Source organism: Aphelocoma coerulescens, chromosome 3 (genome assembly GCF_041296385.1).
Source record: "Aphelocoma coerulescens isolate FSJ_1873_10779 chromosome 3, UR_Acoe_1.0, whole genome shotgun sequence".
Taxonomy (NCBI): Eukaryota; Metazoa; Chordata; class Aves; order Passeriformes; family Corvidae; genus Aphelocoma; species Aphelocoma coerulescens.
The window spans coordinates 56,073,842-56,089,867 of NC_091016.1; the positions used below are offsets into that span (position 1 = coordinate 56,073,842).

Genomic DNA, 16,026 nt, shown 5'->3' on the forward strand with positions numbered 1-16,026 from the left:
ACTAGAGGATCAGGAATCCGGTATTTGAGAAAAACACAAACTATTCTTGGTTTTTTTCTTCTTTCTCAGTCCTTTTTCATTTAGGACACTTTTTGCATAAATAAATAATACATCTTTGATTTTCTAGTTCAGTTTATGGTATAAAGATCCCAAAATGTAGGGAAATATCTTTTTTATATATCAGACGTAGAAAGTTCTCTGAAAATTAATCAAAAGGGATTCCTTTCTTTACCTATTTATGTATACATGTACTTGGTTTTTTTTTTTTTACCTTTGCTCTCATAACTAAAAGTTTAAAAACTGTGGTATTCTGTCATTCCATTGAATGAGGCTTGAATAAGCAAATGATAATGGAAATACAGAAAAGCAGGCAAGTGTTCTTGTTATTACTTACTGATTTAAAAAGGTTGGACTTTGTATTCAAAGTTTTAGATATAAAAGCAGTACTTTTTTTTTCAAATATAGTAATACCGTATAAACCTAACATTAATGAAAACATCTTTTTTCTTGAAATGCATGGTTCAATGTAATAGCACATATTTTAATTTTTTTATTTTCATAATCAAAAACTTACTTTTAAAATTTAACATAATCAGCGATATGAAATGTTTTTTCATCTTTTTTTTGTTTTAAAATTCTATTTAGTTTTTCACTCTGAAAGTGTCTAAAGGAACTTAAATTTTCAACAAGATTTCTTTTTTTGAGTGCAACTATGTATTTATGACAGTTTCCTGACCCAGAATATTAAACTCAGTTGTAAGTGAGGATTGGGTCAGAGAGGAGAAGCACATGATTTCTGAACTTTGTGCCAGTGGGAGGGACATGAACCCAGGATTTTTCTGCCCCATTTACAGGGAGCTGAGAAGCAGCAGCAACAGTATTGCACTGGGAAAAGCTGTGCATTATTTGGTTTCTCACCTCTGTGCAGAAGTATAAAAAGTGGGGTGGTCAGGATAGTCCACTGTATCTATTTTTCATCAGAAAAATCCCAAGGCAAATCAATCTTTGTATAAGTGCAAACACATCTCTTGGAAAAGCATGTTTTTCCAGCTGACAGTGACTGAATGGGCTTATACGCATCTCTCACCAACTTACTAGACCAAGGAAGCAGAACATTTATATGATACTGTTAATCTCAAAATAGCACAGGAGACTTTAATCTGCAGCTTCTGATAATGGCTAGATAGGAACCATGGATAGACTGTTGGACACTGCCAGCTCAGATGGGATCTTGGTAGCAAGGACTTGAGAACACCGCTGTCTGACAGTGAGCACAGCACTCTTATTCACAGGTGCAGATGCCTGTATCTGCTGCTAGGTGTAGCCCTCCACAGAGGGCTGTGCTGGAGTGGGTGTGGTCTAAGCTTCAGTATGATTTTAGAGGAGGCTAAAGATTTAAGATAGGTCAGCGTTGCAAGGAAAAAAATTCTATAAAATCAACTATAGATGTGTGGTCTGTTCAAAGCATGACTTAGGGCAAGCTGACGTAATACAAGGAATAAGGTTGCTGTAGCACAAAAATTGCACAAAAGTACAGCTGTTTAATGTCACTATGATTTCATTATTCCATTTTAATAGCTGAAAAGTGAATTCTAGTGTAATGGTCTTCAAAAGCCACTAGAAAAAATCTTCAGTAACAATACTGCACCCAGGGTCCTTCCAAATGTCTGCAGTCAGGACTGGTCATTCTAAATGTATGATTTTTTTTTAAATCAACTATTTCCAGTTACAAAAAACCTGTAAAACAGTAGAACATAACTCAAACCTCTTAATCAGGGGGTATTTAGAAACTTTTTAAAATTTGGACCAAAATACACACTCTTATCTAGTAGCCAATAGGGTTTGGAAACAGAAATCGGTTCTTGTTTTATACTGGACATATTGATTGCTTGCTAGATGCTGTTCTCCATCTCTTTTAATGCTGTCCTCCACACAGCAATGTTATAATATCTTTTGGATGCAGATTGATTAGTTATCACATATGCAAAGAAACACACATAGCATTGTGTTCCATTGTGTAAGGTGTTACCTGAAGCATTCACACTGATGAGGAACAATAAAAAGTGTTCAGGCAAAATTGTGCTTGTCCTTTGTCTCTGTGGGAATTCATTCTTCATGTTCTAGCTAATTTCTAGGAAAATTTACTCTACTTTCCATGTAATCAGTATCTCCATAGAAATTTTTGTTATGACAACAAAATAAAATCACGTTTGTAAAAAGCTCAAGTCCCTAGAGGACAACTTGAAATATTACTCGCAGATGGATCTGCCTGAACAATGCATTGCCAAAATGTAATCACGTTTAGCAACCTGCCCATTAAGTGATACTGCCATTAGTGTTTGTGACTTTTTTTTTTGTGCAGGTGAAATATAAATCAGTATCCTAGTCACTTTTGCATGCCACGTACCAGTGAACTCCTGTTTTTATTTTGTGTGATGTTTCCCCAGTAAATTGCTTTCCTTCAAAAACAAAGATTCTGTCACCCTCTCTGTCACCTCCTAGCCAGTCTGAATGGGGATAAGTTAATTTGTCACAGTGGAAGCTTTGGAAGAGCTTCAGGAAAGTGGTGAGCAAATAGGTAACTGTCACTGAAGTCATTTGCTGCTCATAAGCATTCAGGAGGGACAGACTTTGAATGAAGGAGAAAATTGTTTGATTTTCACACATGGACAGGGATCAGAAACCTCCACCCTACTCAAGATTTCTTAATGTCTGGGAAAAATCTCTGATATACTATAAATTATGCTGCCACTCAGCTGTTAGGAGCCCGTCTTCCATAAGATTTTAACCTTTGATGAGATGAAGATACATAATATTTGTAAAAACAAAGAAATAAACAAGGGCTATTTTACATGTATATCAGTTCTATTCTTGCTGTTTCTGTTGGAGCAAGGTCACCTTTCACATAAGAAAACCTGCTAATTCTGGCTTCACATCCCTTGAGAACGAACCAGTATCTAAAAAGTGCCTTTCTGTGTGAGCCATTTTCAGACTTTCTTCATAGATCAAAGTTACTGCACGTATGTAATGTGACAAATCCTCCTAATTGGCAAGGTTCTGAGACCACACCCTTCAGTTTCTTCAAAAATTTTCAGATATGGGCAGAAGATAAAGTTTTGAAACTGTATTGTTATGCCCATTTAAAGCACAGCTCTTCCTATTACTCTAGAGAAAAACACTGGCTGCATTTCTTAACTTTTCTGTTCCTGTTGCTACTTTTTTTCTCTTATCACATTAATGTAGACATGCTAAATGAATTATCATGTGCTCACTACAAATCAAAACCCTCTCAAATGAGACACTGTGTCTGTGTACTGCTGTGAGGAATCTTGATAACCTGGTGTGGCCCAGGTTTTCTGCCTTATTTTCCATCTTTTCGGTTCTGTCAGCCACAGAGAAATATAGTTAATAAAATCATTGCTCTCTTATTCCCAAATTAGGACCCAGCTTTACTTTTTTTAAACCTTATACACAGTAACTTATCCTAACTTGCATTCTCTATGTGAGATGGGGTCAAAAAAGAGTAAAAATAGCGGATGGGTTTTTAGCAAAATCTGGAAGACAGATTTTTTTATTTTTGTTAGGTTGAGATACCTGTAATACTCTAACCACTGTTTTCCTGAAGTTCTAATTCACGTGACTATGAAGATGTGTGCCTCTGACATTTTTTCTTGCAGATTTTTCTTTCTTTTTAATATGTACAGAGCTATTTGAAAAGCTGGATTCTATATCTTTCTATGCATGCAGAGCTGTTCCAGGAACAAGAAGACAGTTTCCAAAAGAGCATATCTCTATTTAACCACAGTTTAAACTAGTTACACCAGTGTTTAGATTAGCCTATCACACACACTTTTCTTTCCAGATTAATTTCCTGTGTGATTTAAATCTGGTTTAGATAACAGTTAAATGATGTTTGAAGACGTTCTGATCCATGACTAGGACAGTTCTTTTTTCCCTAAATAATACATTATGCCAGCATGGAATCAAAGTAGCTGAGCCAAGGACTGACCCAAAGACAGGCTGACTTTGGAGGAGTACAGAAGAAGGTGGGGAACTATCTTGATTTCTCCCTATGTAGTATAAGGAGGTGCTGAAAGCATCTATGATCTCACACTCTGGACAATGTAATCTCTTCCTGATTTTACAGAGATTAAGAAAACGCGATCATAAATTCTATGTTTGATACACATTTTACTCCATTTAAAAAAAGTCATCCTCAGAGAGAGTTGGTTTCCTCCTCAAACCTGGTTCCTGCTATCCCATCCACTTTTTGTCTCTTAGCAATGAGCATTTACATTTCTTCTTGGCCCACATGAACAAGGAGGCCTTGGGTTCTCCTTTCTGTCACCAACCTCTTCAGGAATTTGCTGCTTTAATGCCTTTGAAGGTCTGAAATATATGCAGTGAGGAAAACTTTAGTGGGAACTAGATCTCCATGTGGTGGGCAGCTGGGACAGTTAGTATAAACAGGCAAGTATAAATAAGTCCTTGATTTAAAATGGCAGTGACATTTGCTGTTAGGGAAAAAAAAATAAGATTCACATCTCTTCCATATCCTTTTGATTTCTTGGACAATCTCTCTGGTTTACTGCCAGTCACTATTTAATTTTTCCTTAAGCCTGTGTTCCACTGCTTTTATTGTAATTTGTTAGGGAATGGCATTTTCAAAGTTGAATGGCAATAGCCATCAATGGGAAAGAATGGAAAGAAAGAATATGGGACAGCATAGGTATCTGTTGGTAGCAGGAGTAGATTTATTATATATGCCAAATTCCAAGACAAAGCTTGGTTTCTGAGGCTTCTGTGTGGGATTTCAGATGAACGCATAATTACTTAGGTTGTATCCATTGTGAGATTTTTGGAGTAGTTGTATCTTATACATGAGACTCAAAAGATGCCTTAAGATCTAGACTCTACAAAGCCACTGAGGAAATTAAATGACACCTTGCTGCAAACTGGAATAGCATAGTTTGCAGATATCTGGGTTTGGTTTTGTTTTTCAGAGTAAAAAAAGGCCCAATTCGATGCCTACTTATCTGAACCAGCACAGCATATTTTGTGTTCCTGATGAATAGTTCTGTCATGCAGGTGACTGTTCAGTTCTCTGTAGTAAAGTTCTATTTGCTGTTGATTTATTATCAATTATTTAGAAAAATAAATGTTTATAAATTTTGTGGGGTTTCTTTTTTCTTCCTTAAAATCCATAAAAGAAGTAAAAATTATAATAATGTGTAATATCTCATAAAAGTAAACTGTGAATTTCTATCTGTAAAAAAATTGGCAAATCTGGCTGCTGTTACCATTTTGCTGCAGTTCTGTCTGTGAATACTTTTTTGACATATCTTTCATTGAGGGAAAAGTAATTCTGCCCTTCTGCCACATGCAAACACATCTCATGAGGGACAGCAGCACTGTAAGGTCTGGAAGGAGAAGAGTAAGGGGCAGCATCTACTGGTACTGCAGAACTACAAAGTGCCTAAAGCCAGCTTACATTTGCAAGAGCTTCTTTGGATCTCTGGTATTTAGTATTGGTTTTAGCCTTTGTTCCTAGCAAAGTTCTTGTAATCAATAATTCCCTGTGGTGCTCTTTGTATGAAGCTCCTTGGAGGAATGAAAGCAATTGTGAGAGCCTTGGTGGCAGCGCTGGAAACAAGTGGCTGCCCCTCTCAGTAAATAGTAACTAATATTTTTTTGATGATTACAGTCAGCATTGTTCAATGAATAAACAGAAAGAATTGTAGGAATGAGTGCAGCCTGTCTATTGACAAGACCATACACCTAAAAAATACTAGCAACAGCTGTTCCTGACTTTTGGAGACATCATATTAAGGACTATGAAGTAACTGAAACTGGTAAGGTTTTTCTTTTAAAGGAAAAAAAGTCTCAATACTTGTAATATTGGACTGCAGTGCTTTCTCAGAGATAAATATTTTCAAAGGGATAACAACTGTCAGCCTAGTGAAGAGCAAAAAAAGAAAAATTATAGTCAGATAAAAATTCCAGTCTCTTATCTAGGCTAAAAAATCACAATCAAATTTTGCCCATATCATCAATATTTCCTAATTTTCCAGCTCTTAAATATGTTCTTTATTGCTTTCTGCACTCTATATTGCAGAAAAATCTTCAACATGCATCTGTGTCTACAGTGATAGTATGAATGTACCACATGCAACAGGTGCAAGTCGAAGACAGTTTGCTAAAACCAAACAGCATCCTTGCAGGAAATCCTTAGGTCTCATCTTTGTTTAGAGATTAGCTGGTTCTGTTTTGCCAAATTTCTTGGTCTACACCATTCATTCTTAAGGTATGGAGAACCCAGAGCATTGATATAATAATTATATAGGATCACAGAATTGTTTCGGTTGGAAAAGGCTTTTAAGATCATCAGGTCAACCATTAACCTAATATTGCCAAGTCCATGATTTTAAAAGCCAACGTATTAAATGCAAAAGATATTTTTAAGAATCTGCAAATTAAGATCAGATAAAATGAAACTGCTATGCAACATTAGAAGTTTAGAGATATTTTGTCTTATGTCTATTTCATCTCAAAGATAAATTTAAAATTTTAAATACTAGTTTTTTCCCTCTTAGCTTTCAGTTAGCAAGGTGAAAAGAACACATTAGCATCGTAAAGAGTCCTGCAAAATGTATATTGGTCTGTTTTCAAAATAGGCCATGGAGTATTTATCTACCAGACTGTGATAAACTGATGGCTGTAGCTACAGTGTAATCACTCGAGATAATGTGCCTCATATAAACACCTCACAGCTCGCTTGGAATTGCTGGATCTGGGATAATTAGAGAGTTCAGTTCAAGTTAGCAGCCTACATCCATATCTACCAAACTTCTCAGACAGGCTGTGCAGTCAATGTGTTAACTGACCTTGGGCTTCACGTTGCCACAGACGTCATTAACCTTCAGATCATCATACTAATGTCTCTATGCCTATGGAACTATTAAAGCTTCTAAAGTTTTAGTTGAACAGGGAATGTGAAATGGACCATCAGCAATGGTCTTTGCATTGATTTTATGTGGCTTGTGCACTCACCATCTCGCCAATGGATTTTTGACCAAATGGAATCAGACAGCTTAGACATTAGAACTGAAAATGATAATAAAATGCTTCTGCATATCTTCCTTAATATCAAACTTCATAGCTACACTTAAAGGTAAGTGCAAGATGAATAAACATCCCTTAAGAGTCTTTAGTATGGTAATACACTGGATCCCTTTGAATTTAAAGCAGTGTGCTCTCCAAACCATACTAACATTGGCCACATTTGATTTTGAATTATGCCGATTATTCTGCAGTGCCTCAATCCTTGGGAATATTTGCAGGCTTCATACAGGCTGTCTTTGGCACTGAAAAGCTGAGACCAGGGGATGTACTAAAACCTGATGTTTATTTTTTGTGTAATACATCTACATTCTGAGCACACCCAGAATACGTTTTTAACTAGGGTCTTCAACCTTGAACTGCAAAAAGTGAGCTGTGTTGTTGTCTCTGTACAGAAAATCTGACATTTTTCTGCAGGAAGCCCAGATTGAATAAAAGATGGCTCTTCTGGAGTTTTCAAGCTTCAGAGGCTTGATTTTTCCAGCTAATCAACTAAGAAGTAATGACAAAAACATTTCGCCCACTGACGCAATTCAGAATTGTGTTGCATCTGGAAGTTGCTCTGTGGTCTTACACACTTCCAGAGATTTTTATTTTCCTGCTTTTTGGTCTATATGTGCATGCTGGTTGCTTCTCTGTCTGGCTCATGAGGACTGCAGTTTGGTACCTGGTTGGTGTGCACCAATTGTGACTTTACATCATCACTCAGTGCCTTTTGGAAGCAGCTCTGCCTTTGCACTTCTTTACAATAGTCTCATGGGCAAATTCTCTGTGAGTTCTCCTCATAATCTTATGATATTATATAAGCAGAATTTAGTAATAAAATATATGCTGAACTTGGCTTCAGCATAAGGGAGAGTTCTTGCATGGCCCTTTTCAAATTAGAAGAGGATCTATATTTGATTTATTTGGCCTTTTGTTTTCATTCTTTGAGATTTTGGGGGATTTTTAAAGAATTCTCAGAGATGCTTAGCTCTAGAGTCACATTTTTGATAGGTGTCATCAAGACAGCCTATCTTCTGCCTCTGTTGATACAACAGATGTTGATACCAAATAACCTTTTGCTTTATAAATTCAGTTTCAGAGGAACATATTAACCCCTTTACTCTCATTAAATGGGAATAAAGCACTTGTATATTTCTCCCTGGGTGAAAATAAGGGAAAACTGTGGTCTCAAAACAAAACTGATATGTAAAATAATCTTCTTTCTACTTATCTTTCCTGCTCTCCCATCTCAAATTACAAATTAAAAATTCAATAACCCAGATGTATTCATATAGCAACATTTTTAAACTTAAAAAACCCAAAAACTAAGCCATTGTTTTGCTGAACTTTGATGAAGGGTAAGCTTGGCCTAAATATTGGTTTTGGAGCACATTTTTTATTTTTGGTTGATTTTGTTTGTTAGGACTTACTGTGTGCTGATATTATATAAACACATCTAAGTTACTTCATTATTTTATTTTTAACTAGAAAGCATCAGGAATCAGGAGGCAGCAAACAACTCTGGGATGAGAAACACCACCAAGCAGCTTCAGGTGTCTGTAGTGAGTGTCAGCAAGGCACGGGGCATGAGCACAATGTTCGAAACATACTCCTGCAGGATGGGGCTGGTACATCATTATTTTGCTGGATCCACACTTGTGCAAGAATCCAGCCTGTTTCTGTCCCTTAGATACCATTCCAAATCTGCTCTTGATTAAAAACATAGAAATATTAAAAAGAAAGTGGTCTTTACAAAATTATGTGATGTGCCTGCAGAACTCACCATCAGAAAGTGTTTCAAGACACAAAGTTGTATTTTCCCAGATTTTGCATGTCATAGACAACATGTTGAAACTACTTTATAGGATGTTCCATGAGACATTTACAGTAGATCTTCCTTAGTTATAATAACCAGTGTTTTCTTAATCAGTTCAGAGCTTACAATTAGTATTACCTCTTACTACTCTTGCTTTTGGTTTTGGTCATTAATTTTATATTGTTACTTTTTTTTTTTTCTTTTTGGTTGTGGGAAGGGTCCTAAAACAAAGCACAGGGGGAGAGGAATCAACGTTATAATCGACAGTCCCAAATTTTCTATTTTTTATAATAATTCATCTTACCTAGTGTAGAAAATTCATCTTTCCCTCTGCCTAGAAAGTTCAGGACACGATTAAACAAGTGAGTACGTGCAATAAAGATACTAATCTATGGTAGGTTTCTCAGGTAATACTTATGTTTATAATGAAAGCTTATTTCATTGAAACTGAACATGTATTGCTTTATATGGACAAAAAGAAAGTCCAAACTTAACTCATGAAATCATATATTGTCTGTAATAAGTAAGCTTAAAAATTCCCTAATCTCGGGATTTATCAAATTATATTTAATATGTTCCAGATGCTACAATTAATCTTAAAACCCTCCAGAACTGTATCTATTGGTGTTCTTTCAGTTACAGCTGAACTGATTTAGATCCATATATATATTTTCAAATACATGTTTTTTATGGTAACTTATTTATGGATCATTCATAGTTAATTCTGTATTTTAATCAATCACAGGGGTGGAAAAGATGTAATTATCAGGACCAAATTATTGTTTGACCAATTATTTTAGAATAATTGAATAACTTTAAAGGCCATAAGAATCAAATAATGTTGCATTTTTTATCATTCCACTAAATACAATATATCCAATATATGTCTGCAAAATATTTCCTGCCTCAAGGTTAAAATTATATTAAATAGTAGATTTTGACTTCTAATTCAGGCTCTGTTACAATCTTTGGGCAAGACCATAAGCCCTAGACATGTCAAAACTTAACCAGGTCTTCACTGCAGGAACACTGACCATTGAAAAACTGCATTTTTTGGGTGCTATAATTTCTTAAGAGAGCTTAAACTGTAAACCTAGCACTTTCTACAGGGTATAGGAAATGGCACCTAAAAAGCCACCATAGTGTGTGGGACTCTCCCTAAAAGAACCACCAGGAAATGCTGAGTAGGAAGCTGGGATCTGTAGCACATCTTTTGTGCAGAATAAAGGGAAACACCATAAAGGGAAACATCATCTTCACGCATGAATTTTCTGCTATAGTCAGTCAGCAGCCTTTGGCACACACTGTAGTTGGAGGAAAAAACTATCTTTTCAATATAGGTTTGAGGAAAATGTTTGCTTGAAGAGAACACATTCTTCCTGCTCCCAGAGAGTGTCACAACACAGGGATGAAGCACTATGGTTGGGTTTTCCCCAGCAGTGCTGCCAGCAGAGCCCTCCTTTGCCTAAAGCACCAATGCTCAGCAGTCCTTGCAGATCCAAAGCACTGTGGCCTTCAGAGAGCAAGGGGCTCCCCTCCCTCCTGGATAACTTGAATATTTTCATTTTAATGCAAAGATCTGCGGTTTGTATCATCTGTTTTATTCCGCATCTGTTTTGGTGACTCTGAAATCCTGACCCCAGGGAAAGGTGTCATAGAAAGCCAAAGAAAGGGCTGTGTGCTACTCCCTCTTTACACGTCTTGGAGGGCCAGGTTTTTTAGGGGGCAGTTTTATGTGTGTTTTGAGGGGAGCTGTGGATTTGGGTTTCCCCTTCCCTTTTAGGGCATCATTTTGAACTAAGTAGCATATAATCGAGCAAATTTATTGGATTCTCTGTAGTGTCTCTATACTCAGTGTTATGAAAAAAACCTTCAGTCAAGCGTGATTTTAATAACTGCAAACTGATGCCAAAATATTAATGGATTTAAAGGATTTTATCCTCTGAGGTCTTCAGGAGAATAATTTAAAGGTTTTTTTTTCCTTGAGGACTTTTTTCCTTTTTAAAAGCTATTCATTTTCAAATATCAGGTTTTTCTACTTTTTTAATGCATTTGAAGGGGTTTTGTCAGCTCTCAGTAAAAATTAAGGTATTTTCAAATGACCTGATTATCCCTCTACAACATTGTTGATCCAGAGAAGGAAGAGGAGTGGGAGTGACAGCAGTATAACAAATGAGAGAAAAGAGTGACAGGACTGAAACATGTAGACTAAAATCCTATGACTAAGGCATCACAATAAATGAGTTTGAACTCTTTCAATAAATTATATCTAAACCTCACTTGAAATCTCAGTAAATAGGATGGAAGTTTTGTTTAGGGAATGGTCAATATTTCACTTATTTGGCTTTCCAAAAGGAGTCTCTTGTTTCTGCAGACTAAAGATTGATAATACTTTGGCCTGCCAAATCCCCTGGGAGCATTGCAGAAATGAATGCTGCCCCTGTCCACCTGCCGGAGGCAGAAGGGCTTTAGCTCACACCTGAGAGAGATTTCTTTATACGCTGGGACTTGACCTTTTCAGTTGTTTACACTCATGGCTTGGTTGGAAATGCATTTTTTTTCTGAGCAACCTCGGTTTGCTCCAAGTTGCAAGGGTTTTGTCCTGCACACTATTTATGAGAAATACTTTATTCTTGAGGAATAATATGCCTCCCACCTCTCAGGTTAGATTGAGACTCCTCTCAACAAGTTTCACCAAAAGTGGTATTGTCTGTAGAAAATCAAAGGCTCCTTCTTACTTGCCATAGATGGCATGTGAATGTGGAGAGACCATCCCCACCCCAGAGCTGCTCTGGCCTGGCAGCTCTCCTGGAAGGAGCAGTCTCAGCAGGACTTCTGCCCCTGCCCCAGGTCAGCCCTGTGCTGTGTCCCTGCTCTTGCACCCACCATGTGTGAGACCACAGGAGGCTGCAAGGGGCTCACCAGGCTCAACATTAATCGCTTCATGCCTGAGGGATGGGGGCTGCAGCAATCTTTGCTTCAATTTAACTGCTCCATATTTTGGGCTACATCTACTCAAGGTATCTTCCTGAAAGTGCAGTCCCTCTCCTCTGCCACATTTGTGTTTCTTGAAGACACTTCTTGATCCTTCCTGCAGGAGGAATGAATTTAAATACAGCTGTGCAGTTGGTATTTACTTTTCCACCTTCTTGTGTTCCCTAAACTGGGTTATACAATCCAAAGCTTCCCCTTTTGTAGAGATTGTATCTAAATTTACATTTTTAATGCATGTTTAAGTTGTTATTTCTTTAATTTAAGTGACTTTTAGTTGCTCACAGTGTTTCCATGACTGACAGCTTATTTGATGGCCATAAAAAGTGCATGATGAGCAAGGGCTACTTCTTAAACTGCTCTAAAATCTTCCATAAAAAACTGATGGTTGAGGTGTCAGGTTGGGGACTTGGGATACTTTCCTCATGGTAGATTTGTCCTTCTCTTTCAACTTTAGGAACGTGTCCCATTTCTTCTTCAGGAGGGCACTGCTTCCACAGTCCCTCTGCATTGAGCTCTTCTGTGTGAGCCTGTGGTCCTGTTTTTTCCCTGAAATACAACTGAAGATCAGCTCTTTAAGGCTTGCGTTATATTTAATGCCAACATCCACAAGAAGGCTGGGAGTCATTTTACATTCAAGTAAGGACAGTGCAATCCTACAAACAGGGATTAGTTTCCAGTTCACTCCTCTGGTTCACAGTTGTCAGTGCTGGTACAGTGATAGAGGTAGAATACACGGTTAGTGACTTGAGAAAGCACAAGCCCATGGTATCCTTGATTTAAATGAATTCTAACTGCTGAATTCTAGCCACACTAGAATTTTATATTCTGAAGTTGCAGAAAGCTGACAGGCCAACCAATATGTCACCATAGAGAAGTTCCACTTCTGCTTCCCTATTTCCAAGATTCAAAGTGATGTGACATCCTTCATCCCTTGTATTTCTTCTAAAGTTAGAGGTAGATATCTCTTGCACAGGACATATCACACATCACAACAATAAACTGGTGTGCCACCATTTCTTTTCACTCTCCAGAAAGAATGAAATATTCTTTGTTTCTGATAAATCCTGACTGGTGGGCTTGAATGAATGTACGAAGCTCTGGGTAGAGCACAGATCTGGGCTTTCACAAGAACCATTATTTTATCATGGCATGGAACTGAGAGACAAACATCAGTTTACATCTGAATATAGAGTAGAACTGGTGGTACCTATATTGCACATGGCTGTGTCACTAGGTTCAGAGTATTTATATATTTCTGGGAATGCATATAATTCTTCACTCTCCTGGATTGGATTTAGAGCCTGACTTGTATAAACAAAATCAGTGGCAGAACTTAAATTGTCCTCATTTTCAGTTTAAAAGACTTAGTGCCAAAACAGGATTTCATCAATATTTTGTACTGGTTAGTAAGTATCTGCAGAACTGCTGTGTGCTATAAGATTACTAATAGAAAATAGTAAAGACTGAATATTGGCCAGATTCCTTAGCAGAGACCATGGGAGGACATTCCTTCATTTTGTGTCTCTGCCAAGGAAGTAATGCAGATTGTCTTTTTAACACAAACTCACAGTTGTGTGCAATAGTACCCACATTTGCATGTGACTGAGAATCAAGATAGTTGTTTATGCTGTTTTGGATTTTTGGTTGTATTCAGGTTGACAGAAGGAAGTTCAATCTTTCATGACCTTCCAGCTGTTCCAGAAACAGCCTACTTAATGAAACGCTATCGTGGTATTTGCTGTGTTCTGAATTTATTCTTTATACTTAGCAGAGGGATTACTTCTTAAATAAAGGCAAATGTATCTATTTATCCCTAATCACTGATGTTAGCAGTGCTACAAGTGGTAATAAAGAGCAGACACAGAATCGCTTGTGCCTCTACACCAATGCCAGGATAATCTTTATTTTACTGCTCCACCTTAGCGCTTATAATAAAAGAATTCACTTCCTCTCAATTTATGCAAACATGAAAAATTATTTAGCTGTATTGCAATGTATGTTAGTTTTTTGCTAAACTGTATTTCTCACGAGATAATGGTGAAATGTTTACTTTTGTTTGTGTAATATTTCCATAAGGGTTGACTTTAAAATCCTATGGTTGTATATCCAAAAGCTGAATTTTAATTTTGAGAAATATGGCTCATCATAACTTCTTTTTTTAAAAAAACATTTTTGTCCCATGGTTACTTTTTGGTGACTTATAAGTAATGCAATTAATATAATACAAAAAGTAACAATTGTCCCACTGTTGCTGATTGCAACAACAGGATATGAAAGTAATATTAGCCATCTTTTTTTACTAGAGCAATATTAATGGATCCTAAAATGCAAACCTTTTCCAAATTAAATAGCAGATGCAAAATGCTGCAGCTCAAAAACGGAAACTGTCCAAAATGTCAAAGCAGGCATGGCTCCATCCAGGAGCAGAAGCCTCATGGCTTTGCAGGAAGGTGCAGAAAATAGGGCTGACTGCTTTGCTTGATAATATATGTACTTATATATATGCGAAACCTTCTTGAGATTTGTCTGGATTATTCACTCTTCTGAAAAATCTCAGTGTTTATTCATTAGGGATGTTGTGGTTTTTGTTGATCCACAGGCTATATTATGGAGGTGTTTCTTGGAATTCTTTTTTCATGGATGGTGTTTTCATTATTTTAGTAAATTTAAGAGGTTGAAAAATACCAAAGAGTAAATAAAATTTTCATATTGAGTACCTAAACCTCATTTGGGAGATTCCTCTCCTGAGAGACAGTTTTAGAAGTTATGCCAATCCTTTCAAAATAATTGTAATTGTATTTACATAAATATTATGCAAAATTTCCCAAAAGGAGAACTGAGGGCATGATAAGTTTCACAGACCTCATTTACAAGGTTCAGGAACAGTAACATTGCATTTCTTGTTCTAGTCAAGTTAATAGGCATAGCACTCTAAATTCATGGTTTGTTCCTCAGTTGTCCTTTTGGTCCTGTCATATTTGCCATTTCTCTAATACATACCTATCAGTATGCAGTCTCTAGATTAGATCTAAAGTAAGCTGATTTTTATCAAGCCACTGGGTAATTCTGACTACTTCGTCTGACATTTTTAGTATTGTGCCATGGCAGCTGACCTGTGTAAGTCAGGGATTCCTCTATCACCAGCATGCTGAAAAATATCTTGGAGCATCCTTTCAGCACATGCCTGTCAAAGGTAAGAGAGGGAAATGCTTTCTGCATATTAAAAATGTACTAACTGTTAGGTGGAATTAGGGGATAAGCTCTGTTTTCATTTTCAGTTTTTGAAGGCTTTGAAGGAGCAGCTGTGTGGGCCTGTCATGGCATCACATTAGTTTTCTGTAGATAACATGCTATTGTCATTGCACTGTTCTTAAATCCAGAAGGAATTTTATGACAGGTTCTTCTTGAAATTTGTAACAGAACTGGGAATGTAATAATTTAATGTGGCAAAACTGTTTATTCCTTGTATCAAGGGGTTTTGTATGTACAAAGTACTTAGCAGCAGCAGTGCTCAGTATGTTCTTGGTGCCTTTATTTCAGCTCAAAGAGGAGCATTTTCTCTTACTGCGAATGCTGAAACAGGCAGTATGTTTTCCTTTATCATATTTAGTGTTGCATGAGTAGAAAATCCTCATTTCAAGCTGATAAGCCTGAAAGGGATTTCAGCTGCTTGTTTTAGCAAAAAATCTTTTCTCCACCTGCTTTATTTCTTTCTTGTTCATGAGTTCTTTCAATAAACAGTTTGTATTTTCAATACAACAGGACGGTATTTTTTTTTCTAGCATGACAGACATTCTGGCTGGCTGACCCATCAGTCTGAGATACGTCAAGAAAAATAATTACTTCTGATCAAGGCAAAAATGTGGTTATGAATCATTCTCATACTGTGAAAAAAAAAAATCATGTCCTCTGTAAGAAGCATCATTTCATAAGCAAAATCAACTTGTAGAAAACTGCTCCAACATAAATGTATGCTCTTAAATAGACATTGAATCATCCAGGAAGCATTCATACAGCAATTTTACAATTAAAGATCCAAGTAGTCAGTGGCTTTTCCACTAAAGATCTTCTTATCATATGCCTTGCCAGATATATATGTCAAGAATGGGTTT

General features: G+C 36.8%; 1 protein-coding gene across 7 annotated transcripts in view; it reads left to right on the forward strand.

Moving 5' to 3' along the window:
* The window catches only part of CHRM3 (cholinergic receptor muscarinic 3), a 265,817-nt gene that overhangs the window by 153,861 nt on the left and 95,930 nt on the right, over positions 1-16,026 (forward strand). Inside the window, exon 1 of one of the 7 annotated variants that reach the window (XM_069010359.1) lies at positions 15,036-15,107. The exons of the other annotated variants lie outside the window; for them this stretch is intronic. The gene's annotated coding sequence lies outside the window, so the exon portion shown is untranslated. Of the gene's footprint in view, positions 1-15,035; positions 15,108-16,026 lie in introns of those variants that run through there. 7 annotated transcript variants of the gene reach the window in all.